The 19,812-nt window shown below is 41.0% G+C and overlaps 1 protein-coding gene across 4 annotated transcripts in view; it reads right to left on the bottom strand.

The window, feature by feature from the left end:
- SOX5 (SRY-box transcription factor 5) overlaps positions 1–19,812 on the bottom strand; it is a 651,312-nt gene that overhangs the window by 457,945 nt on the left and 173,555 nt on the right. The window lies entirely within an intron of this gene.

The following is a 19,812-nucleotide window of genomic DNA, read 5'->3' as shown; positions in this document are numbered from 1 at the left end:
TCATTTTTCCACAGAACTCAGGTCAGGCCCTTTGCAAAGCTCTCCCTAAAATACGAGATGCTGAACCTGAGAGCAAGACCGGCGGCATGAGGTGGATGGGGGATCTCGTTAAAGGAAAATTAAACTGAGGGAAGCAATAGGTATTAAGGAAAAATGGGGATTAGGATCCCAGTACAGCAAGGTGCTTATTCACAGAACTGTAGGAATACACCTAACTTTAATTAATTAGAAGTCTCTACTCAGACAGGCACAAACTCACACAGGAGCCTTCAGGGTCTGCAGAGGGGAAAAAAGGAGAGAGGGGCAAGTGGGAAACTGAGCCACAGTCAGCTGAAATCGATAGAAGGACTAGCAGCAGTTTCAGTGGACTTTGGATCATACCCAAAGCGGCAGAAGAAAAAAAGATGCAGCAGGGAGAATAAATGAGAGAGCAGATTAATAACTCCAAGAAATATTATTTGGACAACTTAAGAATAGCTGGGGAATTGCAACAGGAGGGTTAGATTCTGCTCTTCAGGCTCATAAGTGCTCTCTTGCTCCATCAAAATCAATGGAGTAGTTTTAGATTTACATCAGTGTAACTAAGAACAGAATCAAATTAAGGAGTACAGAGTAACTGGAGAAAAACCAAGCATTATTGAGCGTTCCAACACTGGGAGGCACTCAGATACTATAGTGCTGAAGGCCACGTTAGTAGATTGATTAACTGATTGATCCATCAGTAGGAGATTTATCCAATATGGGGAGGAAACAGAGAGCTCTAAGTCAAGACTACTAATCAGCTATTATTTATATTTTCTGCATGCTATAAACATACAAAGGAGATGCTTTATAGAATTTGCAGTAATAATAATTCCCAATTATTTCCCACTCTTGAGATTAGTTCTAACATATTTCTTCAACATTTTAAAGCTGTTTTGTAAAAGTATTTTGAAAAAAGTTTTCATAACAAAATCCCAGGACTCTCATGTTCTCATTTAGATCATCTCTCCTTCGAGTCTTACAGACTGATACCAAATGCTACAAAATCTAAACACCGAGCCATTTATAGTAGGAGACATGCACTATTTTTTTTGGACAAACAACCGAGACTTTCTCTACACTTCATTGCTAGGCTCATCGTGAGTTTTGTGTATGACAGTGTGAAAGTAGCAGTTTCTTTTCAACAGTTTCACGCTCCCACAAACACAGGCTAGTTTCAGACACCTACTTTCATTAATGCGTTGCTATTCCTTATATCATGTACACACTGCCTCTGTTCTAAAAACACAAACTTTAATAAAAATTAAAGCTCAGACTTGAGCTAATCTTTCTTACCTTTTATTTACTTCTTATTTCCTTCTAAAATATCTGCAATTATCATATTGTACCTAAGTCCTTACCACTAGGATTTCAAATTACTTGAACATTATCTGGTTTATTACGAATAAAAAAAATATTCTATCCAGTCTCCCTTTCATTTCCATGTTTAGTCCACAAAGTCCACCCATTTTTAATGATACCTACAAGAAAGCTAGTCACATTTTGTGACATCTCTATCACCTACATATGCACACGTATTTTTTGACTTTTTAGTAGATGGCCTACAGGCACAGAGAATAGAAGGCTACTACTAGTAACCCGAGAAAATCTATTTAATCTCAAATTGTAGCGATTTATGTTTAAATAAGTGAAACATGAGGTTCTGTCTAGTTCCTGCTCCTAGGTAGACTTTGATTACTACTTACAAGTTCAGTCCTTAAATTCCAACTAATAATCAGACCATTTTAAAAAAAAAAAACAACCCCCCCCACCACCACCACCAAAAAAAACAGGTTTAAAGTTTTTTCTTTTAAGTAAGTTCATAAAACATAAAATAATTTTTAAAAGGCTCTTTAAGGGAGAATACAGATTTCTTTTCAGAGACGATTATGTCCTTGGCTGGATTCTTTTCCAGTAGGATCTACCCAGACTTTTCAAAATGTAAGGCAACTTTAACCAGAATAAGAGGGAGATTTCCTACAATGCTGTGGAGCAGTAAGCGGAAATCTACACCTTCTCATATGGAAAGGCAATTTGTCTTTTTATAACAGGGTTGTATTGAACATAGCATGAGACGCAAAACACTGTCCAACTTAGCATTCTTCTCTTAGTTTGTGTATCACTGATAAGTGAAAAGACTTAGGTCCTATTCCAAGGTCTAATGATCATAATTGCCATTATTATTAAACACAGTTTCAGAAAGAAACAACATTTTTATAGCATTTCCCTGGGAGTTACCTGCATTTTGAATCCCTACGCTTGGCTGCAGCGGCATCAGAAAGGTATGATCCAAAACACTGTGGGAGGGAACTTCATAAGGTTCCACCTGGGTATTTATTTGAGTGTGTTTTCTCAACTTTACTCAGAGATTAGGCTCTTAACTATATTATAACAAATTTACTGCAGATTACAGGATAGTAAATAGGCCACCGGTGCATGTACCTATGGTCAAAAATTAGAGCTCAGTGTCTTGGGCTTAACGGCATTTGTACTTGAGAGTTATCATCTGCTGCATAGAGGAAATGGAGCAGAAAACTTGTCTGTAAGTCACCATTTCCCTTTCTTCCATCTCCCAAAAATAAACAAATTAAAGACATTGTGAAAGGCTTCCAGTAAGACCGATGCAAAACTTTCACCACAAAATGTAAAAATCCCTCATGCTTCATTACAAATCTGAAAAACAAGACAGTCTATCAGCAAACAACTTTCACACAACAATTAAGAGTGTTAAAACAGAAACTAAAGAAAAGCTCTGAGATTGAGAAAGAACTATGATTTTAAGAAGAAATTATTGGAAGTAGAGTGTTTTCATATGTTGTGGCCAAAAGCCAGGGAAAATTAGTATTTTCAGAAACTGAAAACCATCTCGATGGGCAAGAACTCTTGAAAACCACTAAAAAAAATAAAAGTAGTAATTTACATACCCTCTCGGACATCCCCAAATTTATGTTTAATAGCAGTATATCTTCAGCTTCAGGTGCAAACAAACAACTTGTCTCAACAGTTGAAAAAACTTCATAATTCAAGGGGATTTCAGGGGGTTCTGGAAATCTTTCAGAATTAGGCTAAAATTTATTCTACATTAGAAAAGAAACAGCACAAAACAAGCCACCTATATTAACCATCCACAAAAATAGCATCTGGCTTCCTGGCTCTATTTTTGTGGTCAGCAAGACTTTACTCTGAAAGTAGTCCCCCATCACTTCAGCGATTCCCCTCCCAAACAATTCCGGGATTCTTGTTTTTCTGTTTTTCAAGTCCTAGATAGCGACCTCTCAAAGGCAGGGGCTGTCTTCCTGCAAGTTGCCCATGAAGTGCCTGCTGCAGTGGGCTTTCCAGTTCCCACCTGCAGTTTCAGGGTACTGTTATCCGAGGTGCTACAGTAGAACACATTAACATCCCTTAAGCTTTCATCTTTTTCTTCAGCATTGACAATATGCATTTAAGGAAAGAAAGGACAAAGCTGGACCCTTAGAATCATAGAACCATTTAGGCTGAAAAAGACCCTGAAGGTTAACAGTTGGACTCGATCTAACACTTAGGGACACTAACCATGTCCCTAAGCACCACGTCTACAGGTCTTTTAAATACCTCCAGGGATGGAGACTCAACCACTTCCCTGGGCAGTCTGCTCCAATGCTTGACAACACTTTCGGTGAAGAAATTTGACCTTGAACCTACAAAAGACTGGAAGAGCAGCTCAAGAGGAATAAACTGCTCTGTTCACCTCAGTGAGGTGTTAACACTGATAACTCAAGAATGACAACAACAGGGTTGAAGTTTAAATTATTTCAAGGCTTATATAGGAAAAAAAGAACAGGTTGTACAAAGCACTATGTGACTTCCCACTGATGTTGTAGGCATGTGGCATTTGAAAGACAACCTGTTTAGCCTCCTCCCATCTAACAAGGAACCAGCCTCACAGAGCCTACCACAGTACAACAACCACCCAAATAAGAGAGGAATGAATTCAGGTGGCTCAACAGACTTCAGAAATAACATCCCACTTAAGCGACTTGCATGAGTGGAGCTGATTTTGTAGGCAACCTCAGAAGGGTATTTACACCCTTTTCTACCCTCCTCTGCTCTCACTGCAATACATTTCTTAAATCAGATATGGCAGAACCACTAATAATCCATTTGCACTCTGGGTGAGCTTGGCTAATGAATTCAAATGAGAGCAGAAGCAAGCCACAGACTGCCAGATTTTTAATATCCTCATATTTTCTAGTAATGGTGTAATTGTAATTAATGTTTACTTTGTTGTATATTTTATTGTTGAGTCTTTAAAGTCCTCTGGGATCCCTTTAGGATATACAGCACTACATAAATGTAAGTTGTTATTATCAAATAACAATCACTGGCCATTTAAATTATACAATAGCTACCTGATTATACTTAACCAAGTTAAAGCTCTAATAAAAATTGATTATATATAATCTAAATTAAAGATATTTTTCCCCAGTTCAAAGAACCCAAAGTTCTTTGCATTGAGTATGCAATCGCCCTGCAACACCTGGAGCTTGATCCTGCAGTACTGAAATCGGTTAGGACTTTTGCTGTTGCTTTCAATGGAGAGGTGATAAGACACTTGGCAGAGTTAAATATCTCAACAATTCTACCCTTCTGAAGCAGCAAAATTAAGATTTATTTTGTTTCCCAAAATCATTTGATAGACTATTCATCCTTACCTCTGGTATTGATCCTGAAGTGTCTGTAACACTCATTTTGGCTGTATCACCAGTTATATATGGTATATGTATGTCTGAGAAATTATTCCAACATAGCATAGAGATCCTCGAGCTTATGCTAAACTAGTTAACTTGGTGTTGGTGCTGCCAATTGGGCGCAGCGTGGAACATGAAGAAGGCAACTGACCCTTCCTCTCTGCGGTCAGGATTCCCGACCTCCTCCTCTTCTATGATATATCCACAGGGACACCGCCTCCAAAATATTTATCCTTAGTCTTGCACATTATGCAAGTGCATGCAACCACGAGAGATATGTTAGGATGCAGTAGATTCTGGAAGTGCTGTTGTCAGGCTTACTTCAAAACCCCCAAATCACGTGATCAGCGATAAGGTACAGTGATATTTTATACACAGACTCTTGTAGGAGATTATTTACTTGGCTTTGAACTGTTAGAAATCACATCTTCAAGCTTTGAATCCACTGGGGAAAGAACTAATTTAGCTGAAAGTCTAACATATGAAAACATGACTCCAGGACTTAAGATTAGAGAAAACCTTGCTTTTGCTCTCTCCTAATAAATACCACAAGACAGGGGGGTGGGGTGAGGGTAGAAAAACGTCTTTTCTGGCTGACCTCTGCCAAGTCATTTCCCTTGCTTCAGGTTTCTCATCTGTGGAATGGGGGTAATGGCATTAACCTCGTTACTGATGAATAGCATTGTAGATAGGTCTACATTATATTTCAATGATAATAGATCATCTTGTGGACCTTTTAGTATCAATAAAAAAAAATTCATTCCAGAGTCAATGACCTGTTGGCAAGTGATGCCTAACCCAACTTAAATTCAACTGCACGGGTTAAGAACACAGTCAGCTCAGGATCCCCCTGGCAGATATGGACAGACTGCCCTATGGGTTGTAAAGGCCTAACAGGGGATGAAACATTTTTGCTGAAAAGCATCTCTCTGTCCTGACTACAAAGAAAGGCTCAGATGACAACGTTCAAAATCTAGTGACCTCAGAAAAGTGCCTAATGTTAGTTAGGATGAAACTGGAGCCACAACCTTGATTTTAATCAGTTTTGGATTATTCTGAAATTTTCTTTGAGGGAAAAAAAAAAAAATTCTAAGGTTTGATCTGAACTTCCCTTCTTTTCTTGCTTCCTCCCCAAAAATTTTTTTTAAAATTGCAAAATTACAGGGTTGATTTTTATGTGAAAAATCTACTAAAAAAAGTTACCTTCAGCAAATAACTTCAACAATTTCCCCCATCAGAAGTACAAATATTTTGTTTCAAAGCTGATATTTCAAAACAAAAACGTTCAATTTTCACATAAAAATTGTTCATTTTCATTTTAAATGAAAATAACTGAAGGGAGAAAAAACTGCCTATCTTTGAGAATTGGACATTAATTCTCTAAGATGTGGGCTAAGATCACATTAGGTGAAGATCCCTCTCTCCAGCAATGCAAATAACAACAATAATATGCCATAGACCTTTCACATATACTTAATGACTTCAGTGGTGCTCAGCCAACTTCCACCAGCTGAGCATCTGGGACAGAAGCCCCAGCTGAAATCAGGGCTCCCTTGTAGAAACCTCTTTATACACACAAAGCAAGAGACAGCCCTCACAATACAGTTTGTAATGTAAAAGGACAGCATAACCGAAAGATGAGAAGTAGAAATTATTATTAACGGGAGCGTAAGCGTCTGTCACAAAGTGGCAAAGAAATCTGGGGAAAAGCAAGGCATGGATTTCTTGAGTTCTGAGCCCCCAACTACTGCTTCCTTTCTTAAGGTCATTTCTTGCAGTCAGGATGGAAATAAAAATTTAATAAATTAGTAATAACCAATGGTGTTTAAGTACAGTAGTCACTCATCAAAACTCCACATATATTAACTAACTTTGATTTTAAAGTGTTACCCACTGATCTTTTCTGCTTGCTGGAGCATGCTGTCGGTAGGGTTCTTCAGCTGCAGAAGGTGGTGGATGATCATCCCCGTGTGCATGGACAGCTTTCCCCTGAAGTACAAGTCCTCCATCAGCACGGAGACTGCCTGAGCCACCAGAAAGCACTGCCTTTTGTTTGACACACGTCTCTCTATAACGTGTCAGCAGAAGAGCACAGGGTGCTATCCATCAGTCAAGCCACAATACATCCTGACACACCAGTTAGTCGGAAGGAGTTGGAAGGCTAAGTCAGGGGTGATATCTTGAGGTGGGAAAAGGATCTGGGAGGTGTGGGGAGGAAAGGAGAGAAGGGCGGGGGTGGTACGAGATCCATATTGTTGCTTCACTGGAAGGACAAAGCGTGTCGTAACGAATTACCGTTAATTTGCACCAGCGGTACAGTTAGATTGAGACCGGCAAGCGACGATGACAAACAGCACTTGCAAGATCACATAATGAGGGGGCAAGGCTGCTTCACTGGAGCCGCTTCACTCCATTAGTGGACAAGGCTTTTAATGCTGCTATGCACAACCAAAGCAATTTTGATTACTTAGAGCTAAGTCTCCATTTAGAATGAGTCAGAAGCTGAAACAGGGTTGTGTTTTTTTTCTTTTAATATAATTTATCTACAGAGTATTCGAATGGTAATAAGCTATCTGAAAGCTAGACACATTAGCCTCTGTGTCTAAGTAACGTTGAAATACACTTTTTAAAATAAGTTCAAATAGTATCTATTCTAGCAAATAAAACCAATGAAAAGATAGCAAGCAAGCAATACTATGCCAAAAGTGAGGGCCAAATTTTGCTTATATTCACTGTGATTTAACTCTGAAACTTAGGAGGGGGATTTTGGTAGAACAGCAAGAGTTTCAGGACAGTACACTTAGAGCAGCAGCGTGCTTTGCTCACATCCTCTCGTGCTAGGTTTACAACTAGTGATTCGATTGATTCTGTTAACCAAAGACCAAAACTGCATTACCTCCTGAGTAGTATATAGAATTTTCTTTGTTCATGTGTTTAATGTGGGTTTTGGACAGTTAATGTTTGGGAAGTGTGATTTGATCCCAAGAAACTCAAAAAACCTGAGCAAAGCCTGTTAATGTTCATTAAATGTTTCTGAGTTATTTCTGCTAGCTTAGGTCCAAACCTTAGTTCCCACTGTTGAAAGTGGAGTTGCACAACTAACTGTGGCTTAAGGGTACTTTTGCTGGGCAAAAGAAGGTGCTGCCAGCAGTTTAAAAGTAGATCCTGTGAACAAGATGCTGCTGCCAAACTCTCCTTACCATAGTGTCTTTGGGATTACAGTATTCACCAAGATCAGAAGGACCTGAATTTCAATTAAATGTGATTTGGAGCAAGGATCTGCAAGCGCACCATATCCTAATATCTGCCCTAACTAATGGTACATCAGGATCTACTTATCAGTCTTTCTAGTTGAAGCTCTGCATAAGCACCTACATATTCCTTGGCATAGGGAGTGGACCCCAGTTACCTGTTTTCACAGGGACCAGCCTGCTCACAAACCTACAGAATTATTCTATTTCTCCCTCCATGAACATATATGCATGAGTGTATGTACATATAGACTAAGAATGGAATGTGAGAAAAAACTACATTCAAGACCCTTCTTCAATATAGGAAGAAAGAGGATAAGAACATGCATCCCCTGTGTGCCTGTGAGCAGTCCTCATCACTAGGCTATATAATTACACCAAGTCTTCTTGGAAATCCCAAGAAATCAAAATGCTTTATTTCATATGTATTGAAATGAATCATTTTGATGTTCAGAATTTTATTTTCATCTTTATTTTGGCTGAAATTACTTATCAGATTTGACCCAAATTTCTGAAGAACTTCAGCTGCTTAGAAACTGAATGTTTGGATGCGTAAATTTGTTTCTGTGGGGAAAAAAAACTCTACCCAAATATGCAACATTTCAGTACTTCATCAGGATTTCTCACAAGTGGGTAGAGGGGATTGGGGGGGTGGGGTGCAGCTGAGAGAAAGGGATTCCTTATCATAGAATCAAGAGAGATTGTTTATCAGCCACACTCCCTACATCTGATCTAGCACAAAGCTGGATTTTTCCACTGGCCTCTGAAGCACCCAGTACCGCCCAGTTACTGTGGCAGGGTACCCAAACCAACAGACCAAATGTCTGATGCGTTAAGGACACAGAGTGGATATAGGCTTTGCCTAAAGCACAGAACCAAGAACATTTTAAACTGCTTCATTTCTTAGCTCCAGTACAGCTGTGTATGTATAATTTACTTAAGATTTGACTCGGCAGGATAGCTGCATGCAATCAGCATTTTGTTTTTGTGAAGGTTCCCCCCTATTGCCCCTTAGACAGATTTTAACTGTCAGTATATTGGCCTTTTGAATTTTTGTTTTCATAATACCATAAGCTATTTGAACATACATTATTATATACTAATCATTGCTTGTCAATTTTTTTGCATCTTAACAGGCAACAGCAGAGAACAAGAAATGCAATTTAGTTAGAACTTCAAAGCACTGTTTCGTTATCATCCAAACTGGGGCTCTTTTATGCCTCTCTCACTATTTGATTTTAAAAGTGAAAGGAAACCAGTTGCTTAAATTTGTTCTTTCAAATTTCCACCCACCTCCTCCCGCTCTTAAAGGAGGGGCTTTATGATAATAGGTAGGCTGATCTTGAGATCAATCACAGATAGAGTTATATTTACTGTCCTCAGATAGTCATAGTATTGCTTACATTCACATGAATTAAAGATTGCCTAAATCCTGCCTCTGAACATTTCCAAACTTTAGAAAGATAGAGATCTATATTTGAATTTCATATCCATTTCATATCTCCATAGTGGCATGAACAAAAATACCCCATTCAATCACACCTGAACTCTATAAAAACTGGATCTTTCAAGATTTGATGCCATCCTGTGGACTTGTGTACATAACGAACCAGTTCTGAAAAACCAATGCAGAACAGCTCCACTCCACACTCAACCTTCTTCCTTTTCAGGAGTGCCTTTGTATGGTTTAGCTTTGTTTTTGCAGTGGATTAAGCTAGACTCCATATGGCATTTTTAGTGGCGAAGCAAAGTGCCCACAACAGGAGCTACTGCAGAACAGTATTGTGCTTCAATGCATAGCCAAGCTTGTTCGATAATGATCTAATACAGGGTAAGCCTGAATAACATGCTGGGGCATAACACGATGCTGGGTGCTTGATGAAAAAATTATAGTGAAAAATTTGATGATTTACATTGCGCAAAAGGTGATATTACTGTAGATATTCAGGATGGTTCCTTTATAAATTAAAATCCACAGATTGGCCACATTCCATATTTCTAAACTTAAATCCCAGATTTGAAAATCCCTGTGCTACAGGTGCAGTGGGGACAGCATCTTAGTCAGGACAAGCAGGACTGGCGTGATGGACTTCCACTTTTCATATAATAGCTCTCCAACCATTACTAGCGGTCCTGGTTACTCCTTTTCCCTCATCCTCTCATCCCTTCCCCTTTTCTTTTTGACCAAACAGTCCAGCCTGGACACAGGACAATTTCTGTTAAAATCCATTTAGTTCCATGAAAAAAAAAGAAAAAGGAAATAAAGTCCTCCAAACAAAATTTTAAAGAGCAAATCAACAATATCTTTGACATTTAACTAAGAAACTACCCAAAAAAAAGCAAAAACTATTTTAAACTTTCACACAATAGGAAAAGTTCATCTGTGTGGAGCAATTGGTACTGGAACAGACAACAAGAAACTGAAAAGGTTAAGGTTTTTCTGTATGAAAATCGTAACTCAAATACACACTCAGGGGGACAGTTATACATATGTTTTTGAACTAAAACTCTAACCTGGCATGATTAATTTTGGCCTTAGTTTTGTCAAAATATTGGAGTCCATATGGCACAAAGCAAATAATTTTACATTTTTATTTTAAAATCCTATGTGTTTTTCTAGTCTATTCCCTTCTCTTCCACCACACACACTGGCAGCCGCTACTAATACGCCAAATGCCAAATCAACCCTGCAAGCTGGCTGGCACAAGCACTCTACAATACTGGCACACGCTTCCTTTTGCAGGGGGATTCTCTCTGAAACCCTGTGGCAATTCCAAGCATCCCTGCTTAGCAGCTGAGGACCCTGTCTACCCCAGTCACGTCAGCAACAGGGTGCCTTGACTGTGAATGCGCTGCCCATTTCATTACGCTTAAATCAAATAAAACGATGACACTTCGCATCGGTGCATCGATTCGCCCTCCCACCCCAAAGAATCCGTCAGTGCTTTATAATAGCTTTGTATCCAGCAATGAAGAAGAAGTAGTATTGCTGCTGCGGAAAGAGAGGATGCAAATCGTTGCAACATGAGTAAGAAAGAGAAGGAAGAAAAAAAAAAAAAGACGACATCACTCAGGCGAGCTGAGCAAACTCCTGCACCTACAGTCAGCTCCACAGAACATAGATGCCTAATTGGAGCAAAAGGATGTCACTCCTTCACCTCTTGTCCATAAAACCTTCAGTGAGCTGGAGGGAAATCAGGAACACAGAAGGCTTTGCTGACCCTGTCAGGATTCAAACTGGTGTTTGAGGCTCAAGTACCAAATCATTCCCTTTGCTGCCCTTCCTGTGTTTTTTTGTTGCCCTCCCCCCCCGACGTTGGTCTAACCTATGGCACAATTTTTTTTTTTTTTTAAATATATATATCTAAAAAAAAAGAAAATATATATATAAAGACTTTAGTTGGATATTCATTCAGAATATAAGACATCAGGCTCCTTAAATAAGCAGACAAGGAATACTATTTTTAGACCAAGTCCAAGAATGAGCATTGGAAAGTCAAGCACACTGTACTGAACCAAAGGTGCATATACCTTCTAGTTCATTTTCTACACTTGTACATTAAGGTCAGGGGTGAATCCCACCTCCCAGTGTGATAAGCATTGTCTGCAGCTACAGGAACTGTGCCTAGGATCTTCAAGACAGCCCTGATGGCAAGATCAAAATAATACCCTTTTTTCACTCATAGCAGAAAATGGTGAATCCCTCTTCTGTGACAGTCTGTTTCGAGGGAGTTTGGGAGCATTTCTGAGAAAGACCCATTTCTTGGGCTGTGTTGTGCTGCAGGGTATGGACTAGAGGAGCCTCTAGTTGGATGCTGTGCAGCCATAGCTGTTCGGAAGTCCTCCTATCAGCCCAACATCTGCAAACGGAGAACGAGCCCATGCACTGCTCTTCCCTTGAGACGCAGTGAGGAGCCCAGAGAACCAGGTGAGTGTACCAGCAGTAGACCGTGATGCTGAGGACATGGCCTGCAAAATTTGATACTACCTGGAGCTCCCAAAGTGCGGGGGGCTCCCTGCCAGGGTACGCCCCCTTGCTGCGGCCCAGCTGAGAGCTGACCGATGAACAGGTAAGCAACAACTGATGATTTGATTACTCCCTGCCACAGCTTAATGGTCAATCGAGACCGCTCCATCGCAACAAAGCTAAAAACTTTCCTCTGTAATAGACTCATGGAGAGAAGGGGAAACTTTGGTCTCTTGTAGCTGCACAATACATCCACAAGACACTGGGCTGTCTGCCTCTTCCCACGTTACCAAGTTTCTGTTGGAGCAGCAACTCCACCTAACAAATGTAACTTTAACAACAGTGGAACAACCTAATAGCTTAGCATGCCAGGGGGCTAATGTGGTGGGCCATTTAACGCTGCACTAAATAGCCCTGGTTTGATTCTCATTGCCAAGTGCTGAACTGAGAATTGCAACTGCAGGAGCAGTTCCTAATTCATTAGTTAAAGGGGGTCATTGCTCATAGGGTGGGGAAGAGGGAGGGAAAGAGGAAAGGGGGGGGATATCAGACAACTCTAAACATTCAAAGTCGACAGAAGGTTGCACTCCTGAGAGATGCAGTATTTAGCTGAAAGCCTGACAAAGCTCTGCAGCTGGGAGGCCTGTGGTGGTTTTACTCGACACTAAAAAAGTTGCCATAAGACACTTGTAACCTGTATAATAGGCTTGGTGGGAACGGGGAAGCCGGCAATGAAAGGAAGGTGAAAACATCTTGCTAATAACACTGCGGTTTCGTTTCAACTGGCCCTCTAAACCATACACCATGCAGGCTGCCAGCACTGCAAAGCAGCAGCAAAACAAATAAACTGCCTTCCCATCTACAGTTCCCAAAAAACTGAACCCCCAAAAGAGACCTGACTGCAAAGGAGATCACTCAAAAAACTTAAAATGATACAACGAAACAAGCCCAAATTTACAGCGCGCCTCTGCAAAGGGAGAGCTTTATTCCTGAACGTTAGAACCCTAAAACAACCGTTTTCTCTAATTTCTGCCATCACTCAGATTGGCCTTGAATTACCTCCTGATAGGCCTCCCATGTGCTTGCAGATGAGAGAGTGTAATGGGGATCTGTTAATTAACTAGAAGCAAAGTTGCACGGTGGGGATCAAACACTGGATGCGTCCTAAAACTCCCACAGAGAAGATGAAATGCAGCGCAAACTTTAAAGACTTCCCGTCATTAGCCAAGACCTTGGCTGCTCCTGGCCCAGACCCCTCCTGTTTCGGAGAACAATGAGGACAATGATGGCAGAAATGAAATAGTGCAGCAAGGAACAAAGGAATTAGCTATTTACCCACAGAGAGAGAAAGGAAAAGAGGGGCGGGGGGGAAGGGAACTTGCTTTTTTCCTAGGGTTTCTGTCTACTTTTAATTAATTTACGGCTGCCAGGGACTTGCACACAGAGCACGCCCAGGAGCATTGTGCTAGAGCGCGGTGTTAATACATGTAACATCTACTGTTTACTCCCAGGCAGGAAGGAGAAGGAGCTGGGGCAGAGGGGCAGTGGGGAAGGAGGAGAGGAGATCTTCCCTCTTCACAGCTGCTTGAAAGAGACGGGCAGAGAGGAGCAAAAGGTTACGCTGATCTCTAACTTCTATGAACCCGCTTCCATGTGGGCTATTATTATTCTTTAAAAGAGCTCCAGGTAGGGTAGATCACTCTGGGCAAGACTTGCCCTAGGTGCTAAAATGAAAAAGGATGGCACTAGGACAGGGACACCCAGGTGAGGTGACAGCGAGCACCGCACCAAGAGCTCATCAGAAAACGAAGGGCCAGGTTTAACGGGCTTCCTCCAGTGCCCTCAGATCAAGGGAGGAGATCTCAGGGTGGAGACCCACAGCCAAACACATTGCTCTGTGGAGATACCCCGCTGCACTTCACTGCATTTCCAAAGCACTCGCTCTGAGCTAATAAGGCTGGCTTCGCAGCAAGGCTAATTGGGCCAGGCAGAGCGCTGCACTGCCACGATGGCACTAGTAGCTAACTTCTTCAGCAGTTCCACAGATAAATACTGCCCCCGACTTCACTGCGCTGAAAATCCAGCTATGGCTAAACTGTGCCTACCCCTCGGACACAAGGGCATGGCACCAGACTGGGACCTTACTGGAAAGGCAACAGGATGCAAAACAGGATACCCTAAAACACCTCAGCTGGCACTGTAAGCCTATGTTTGAAAGACTGACTCAAGCACCAAATGATAATTTGCTTCATCTTACCTTTCATCTAAAAAAAGCTTTGTCAGATGGCTATTTTCATGAAGCCTAAACCCCAGGATGCAAAGCAGCATTGCATTTCCATTGCAAGTCTAGAGGAAAAGGCACAGAGAAGTCACACCATTCAAGGAGAGCCCTGCATTAAGACTCCGCAGCTCCACCTACAAAACCACCAGACCTTAGAGAACATGGCAATAGGTGCAGCATGAGAAGCTGAAGGGAACAGAGTAATTCTCCTGGTAGGCGCTCTGTGAATGTTTGCTTGGGCTTTTGTCTCCCTTGGAAAAGGAACAGAAGAAACAGAGGCTCCACTGAAAAATACGAGTCTGCAGCTGATCAGATTTATTCTCAGCCTAGACAGTGGCCTTAGGCAGCAACGGTTTCAGTCCGTATTTTGCACATCACTGCTTTTGATAGGGAATGGGAACAGGAACAGAGGCTAAGGAGTCCTAAGGCTGAATGTGAGCCCTGGGTGAGGATGAAGCATTTACAGTATTTTCTGGTTACTCAGAAGAATGGTGGTGGGGGTGTCAGTCTTTTTCAAAGGTGAGATCAAACCATACTATTATGTATATTTTAAAACTAAGAGGCATAAACATTTGGTTTCTAGGCTACCTGTTCAGAAGAATCGGCATGCGTTTCACAGTTCAGCAAAAGAGACAAAGCCTTCTAGGGTTACAGTTAACAAGACCAAAACAACAGTTAAAAAGCCCATTGCACATCAGGCATGATGTTTGGCTATGTAGGAGAGAAGCACAGAAAACTTCCCTGACACTCGGTTCAAGGCACCAAGCTCGACTCATCTACTTGAGGGTAGGAGGCAGTGAGGGAACGTCCTTTGATACCATAACTCGTGTCTCAGCTTTGTCCCACGTTAGCTAACTCCAGAGATGGGAAATAGACATAAGGTGAACAGAGGGTTGGGGGACTTTATATCCTGTTTGGATGCATTATAAAGCCAGCTACATTTTCAAAGAGGAAAGTGATGTCGTCTTTTCCAAAAACATCTCATTCCAGTGACTGATAGCTGAGTTTCAATGTAACGGGCACCATTCTCCAGTGTTGCCTACACATTGCTCAATCCTAACTAGATTCAACTAAAATATCTAGGAGTACATCTCTTTGCTCTTTCACTCTTCTGTCTTCCAGCAGCTCTTGGTTCTTCCCCCAAGGACTGCTTCTCACTATTTGGAAAGCATTGCTGTCATGACTTTTGTGTGCAATTACATTGTCCTCTACCAATGAGATACCCAGCTGACACCCCAGAGATGACCATATCATTTGTGTCTCGGGCCCAATGTGGCCCACATCACTGCAGCACTGAAGTGCTGCATTGCCACCTAGCACACCCATCCTCACTGCTCTCCTTCTAAGTAATGCTGCTATTTACGTTTGGTAGTTAGATACATGCATGATCCAGGAAAGCTTGTGGCAGAGCTGGGAACCAAGACTCAGCTCCAGATCAGCATTACTGGGGTGTCCGTATTCCTCTTCACAAATAGGGTTCCTGTGCCTACCTTTTAGCATCTGGCGTTTCCCTTGTTTAAAGCTACTGGACTCGTCCATGCAGGTGACTGCGACATTTGTGTGTATGCAGGCACTATCTTCCCCATTCTCGTTGCACTGCTGAATCTCTGGTGATGCTCAGAGAGACCACAAAGACCGAGCGATCGTAGGGATTGAACGAGTTGGCACAGCAGCGAGGAGGTCACTTTGGTCAGAGCTGAAGCACATTAAGGAGGCAATCAGTGGTAAACCCACTTACAACCATTGTCTTTTTGGGGAAAACAGACATCATTGATTTCAAGAGCAAGCACCTGCGGCCTGACTTAAAAGCAAATCTCGCTCATCTTGTTTATCCAGGCAGATCTGTTTGGACCTTTACTTTTGAAATGGAAGAAATCTTTTCAAATTTTATAAAGAGAGAGAGAATAAAGGAAGCTCAGTTTACGAAATTTGTTCAAATCTCAAGCAGAACACAGAAGATTGTAGCTTGAGAAGAGGGAAAATTGCTTTAACATGGTGCAAATAAATGAGATTGATCCTTACAAAAAGGTCTGAAGTGCAAAGTAGCAGAGTCCAGGTTTCAAATTCTTTGCTTTTATGCACCTCTGACAGCAAAATGACTGTGTTAGAGTAAGTGATTTTTAAAAATCTGTTTTATTAATTCATTTGGCTTATATCACTGAGAGGAAATCATCCCATCACAAAATCTGCCAAAAGGTTCAGTTATTATTAGCCTCTAAGATGCAAGCTAATTGCTTTCTGTGTTTTTCACCAAAACCAGCTGAGATCCTGAGGTTCACAAAAAGGATACTGCACATGCTCAGAAATTCACCTGTCCTGAAGATTTTTAATTACACATTTGACATTAGTGTTCCCCAGTGTAAAATCTGTGTTATATGTTAGGTTCGCATCTTACAGAGACTTCAGCAAGCCTGTAACTCTGCACACATGAATAGTCTTACTGAAGTTAGAGAGAGTACTCAGATGCATAAACTAACATGTGAACTTGCCAAGCCTTTGCAAAATCAGAGCCAAACTGTATCACCGTGAACACTATAGACCTTGTCACAACTGCCTGAAATGAAATTCATTTTTTAAAGAAATATATTTAACAGAAATTTTATGGGGAAATTGTTGGATCTCTCGTCTCTTCTTCTCTAAAAAATTATCAAAATAAATATCTGAAGACTGTAGTACTGCACAATCCCTCTAGTTTTATATATCTCCTCCTTCCTTGAAGCCTGGAAATAGTCCAAAAAAGCCGAGTGACTTGACTTCTCCTACACCCCAGTAACTCTCTGCTGCCATCATGATGCATGATGTCTTAAGACAACAGCATCCCGATACAGTGCATTTTGAAACAGGCACTCTATGCTCCAGTTTATTCTGGAAGCAGGAGGAGGGAGAACAAGCTTGATGCTAGGTCAAGGGCTAAAGTTCAGCAAGTTGACTCAGCTCAGAGCATGGTCAAAGGAGCACCAGAGCAGGCTCAAGTGAGAGGTGCAGCTGTAGTTGGCTGTTATTTTTCTTTTTCCCCAAGCAGGACAAGTGTAAATGGATTAATCCTGATCAATTCCTTTTGTCTCTTACAAACACTTGTTGATAAAAGAGTTGAAATTAGCTATATAAGTATGTAATATTTAGTAATACTAATACAACACAGAAGAGAATAATGGTACAACCAACTTCTCCATGGAAAAACCCAGCACCCCTATTCCTAAGGGCATGCTCCTCAGCCCAAATGACGTCCTCCAAGGAGCTGAGGACTCTGCCTCGTTCCTCAGCATGCGGACCTGCACAGCAGGCTACGTGTTTGCTCGAGCAACATACAGAGAAATGAGGGGCATGCAGAGGAGTAATCAGAAGCAATCGCACTTAATAAAATTAGCAGTATAGAGATCTCTTTCCATCTGTAACAGGCCAAATTACTACGATGCAAGTTTTACCAATGCTCCTCCCAGTTTCCAAATTATTTATTCCAGCCACAGCAGTTCACCCAAACCTAAGAAGCCTGTTTTGCTGGCTGGTTCAGAAGACAGCCCCTCCTTCCACCCTGTGTCTTGAGCCAAAGCAATGCTATAAAGGTACCAATACCAGGACAGTGTGCTTTATTTTCCCATAGCACAGACAGCGATAGGCCTCAGCTTTCTTCTAAGGTTTTATATGACCCATATCAACCTCTCACATTTCAAAGAGCTGGATGACAAACTTAAACTTACAAGAACTGTCCCTCTTGAACGAAATAATGGAAATTTAATTAGAGGTGAGCAAACAACATTGCCAAATGAGAGGGGTCCAGATTTCAGGCTGACATGCAATTTCACTCTCCTTTGCCTCCCCCAAAAAGCTGCTTTCAAGCCAGCATATTGCCAAGAAAAGTTTCTGGTTTGACAAATATATATTTAACAAAAATATCTGTTTTCTGACTACTTGACAATACTGCTTATAAAACACTGCCATACATTTGCATGTGGGCCTAGAGCTAAATACAGACTTCAGTTTTCAGAGTTGTCAGTGCCCACCGCCTTACCCTTTCAAATGCAGAGGTGAACATACACATTAGCATCATGAACCAACTGATGTATGCTGTATGTGTATTTCACGTATGGAGTACATATAATAGAGTTACTGCATAACTCTGGTGACTTGTTCAGGAGCTTAATCTTAGCCTGTGTCTCATTTTTATAGGGCTGCTGAAACTAAGAAAAAAAACACTTACAAGCACAGGGAGAGACTATTAAAGGCAGAGGTCTCTCATATAAGCACAACATGTGATCGGATAATATTGTCTGGATTAGCAGCTTTATAACCTAGCCAAAGCCCCAGGGCTACAATTATCTGGTTGCATTAAACTGAAATCACCTGCAAAACCTCACAGTGAATGAGCCCTTGGAAGTGTCTAATCTGCTGGTTCACACTTGCAAGTGAAAGCAAAATTCAGCAATAGTGAAGAGATGAACAAACATCACAGTGCGAGATTTTCCAAATAATGGTTCTATTTTTGCTTCAAAAGGAAGGTCTTTCCATTGCTTTTGGCTCTCGTTCCACATACTTTCCAAATATAACAACATTATAGTAAGCAAAGAATAAGAAGATAAAATTCACAATAATAGCTACTACCAATTTGCACCTGTATATAACTTTTAATTTCATTAGTTTGGATCCAGAAAATTACTGAGGTCTATTCTAAGAGGAGGAACCGGATTAGATGCACACTCCTCCAATTCCCTTTGGCCCCCAACTCTGTTCATAATTTGGAGTTTCTCAAACTACATTGTGTTTTTAAAGAGAAATAGTCCAAAATAGTTTACTTGCTCATGCTTCCATTATTTTCTCCTAGTTCTTCACCAGGTGCCACAGAAACAGGAACAGTTATTCCACAAGCATTTATCTAGTACCTGAGATTTTTGCTCCACAGAACTTCTACAGCCTTGAAGTCTATCAAACAACGAAAAAAACAACCCACAAATGAATGGTCACTTTAAACTCTCTGACCAGCTCTCATTTCAGGCGTTCACTTCTGCCTATCTACCGTTGCTTCTGATTATGTAGATGGACATGATGATCGCAGACCACCAGCGTGTACATCAAGATTTACCAGGAATTTTGCTAGAGGAAAACTATGAGTTGATGGATGGAAGGTTACACAGATAAGAAGGAAACCATAAATAAGAACCTCAAAAGTGTGTGGTCCTGCAGGTTGCCTGAAAGATTGAGACTACTCTGTCCTAGAAATGGCAGTCACCTCGGGCATGTAAGGAGAGTCTCATATTTTAGGATAGACAGCGAGCTATCCCTCAGCCTTCTGCGTATCTATGAGCAAAAGACACTTCTTAAAAGAAAATTTTTATATAAATGTAGAATCATCAATAAAGTCACGTGATGGACACCTAACACTCATCAGGTAAGGGAGAGTGGTGTGGTTTTGCTACATATCATGGTACAAGAAGCTCTACTAAAAAGCCAATAAAAAGTCAGTAATTACAAAGAAAGTGACATTTGAAGAACTACTCAGGTACTACTGCGTGGGAATTAATGGTACTATTTTTACTGGTCATCTCTGCAAATCTTCAGCCCCCCGAGGCT

The sequence above is a fragment of the Calonectris borealis genome, chromosome 1 (assembly GCF_964195595.1).
Source record: "Calonectris borealis chromosome 1, bCalBor7.hap1.2, whole genome shotgun sequence".
Taxonomy (NCBI): Eukaryota; Metazoa; Chordata; class Aves; order Procellariiformes; family Procellariidae; genus Calonectris; species Calonectris borealis.
The sequence above is the reverse complement of the archived record's forward strand: the minus strand, read 5'-3'. Positions and strand labels throughout refer to the sequence as shown.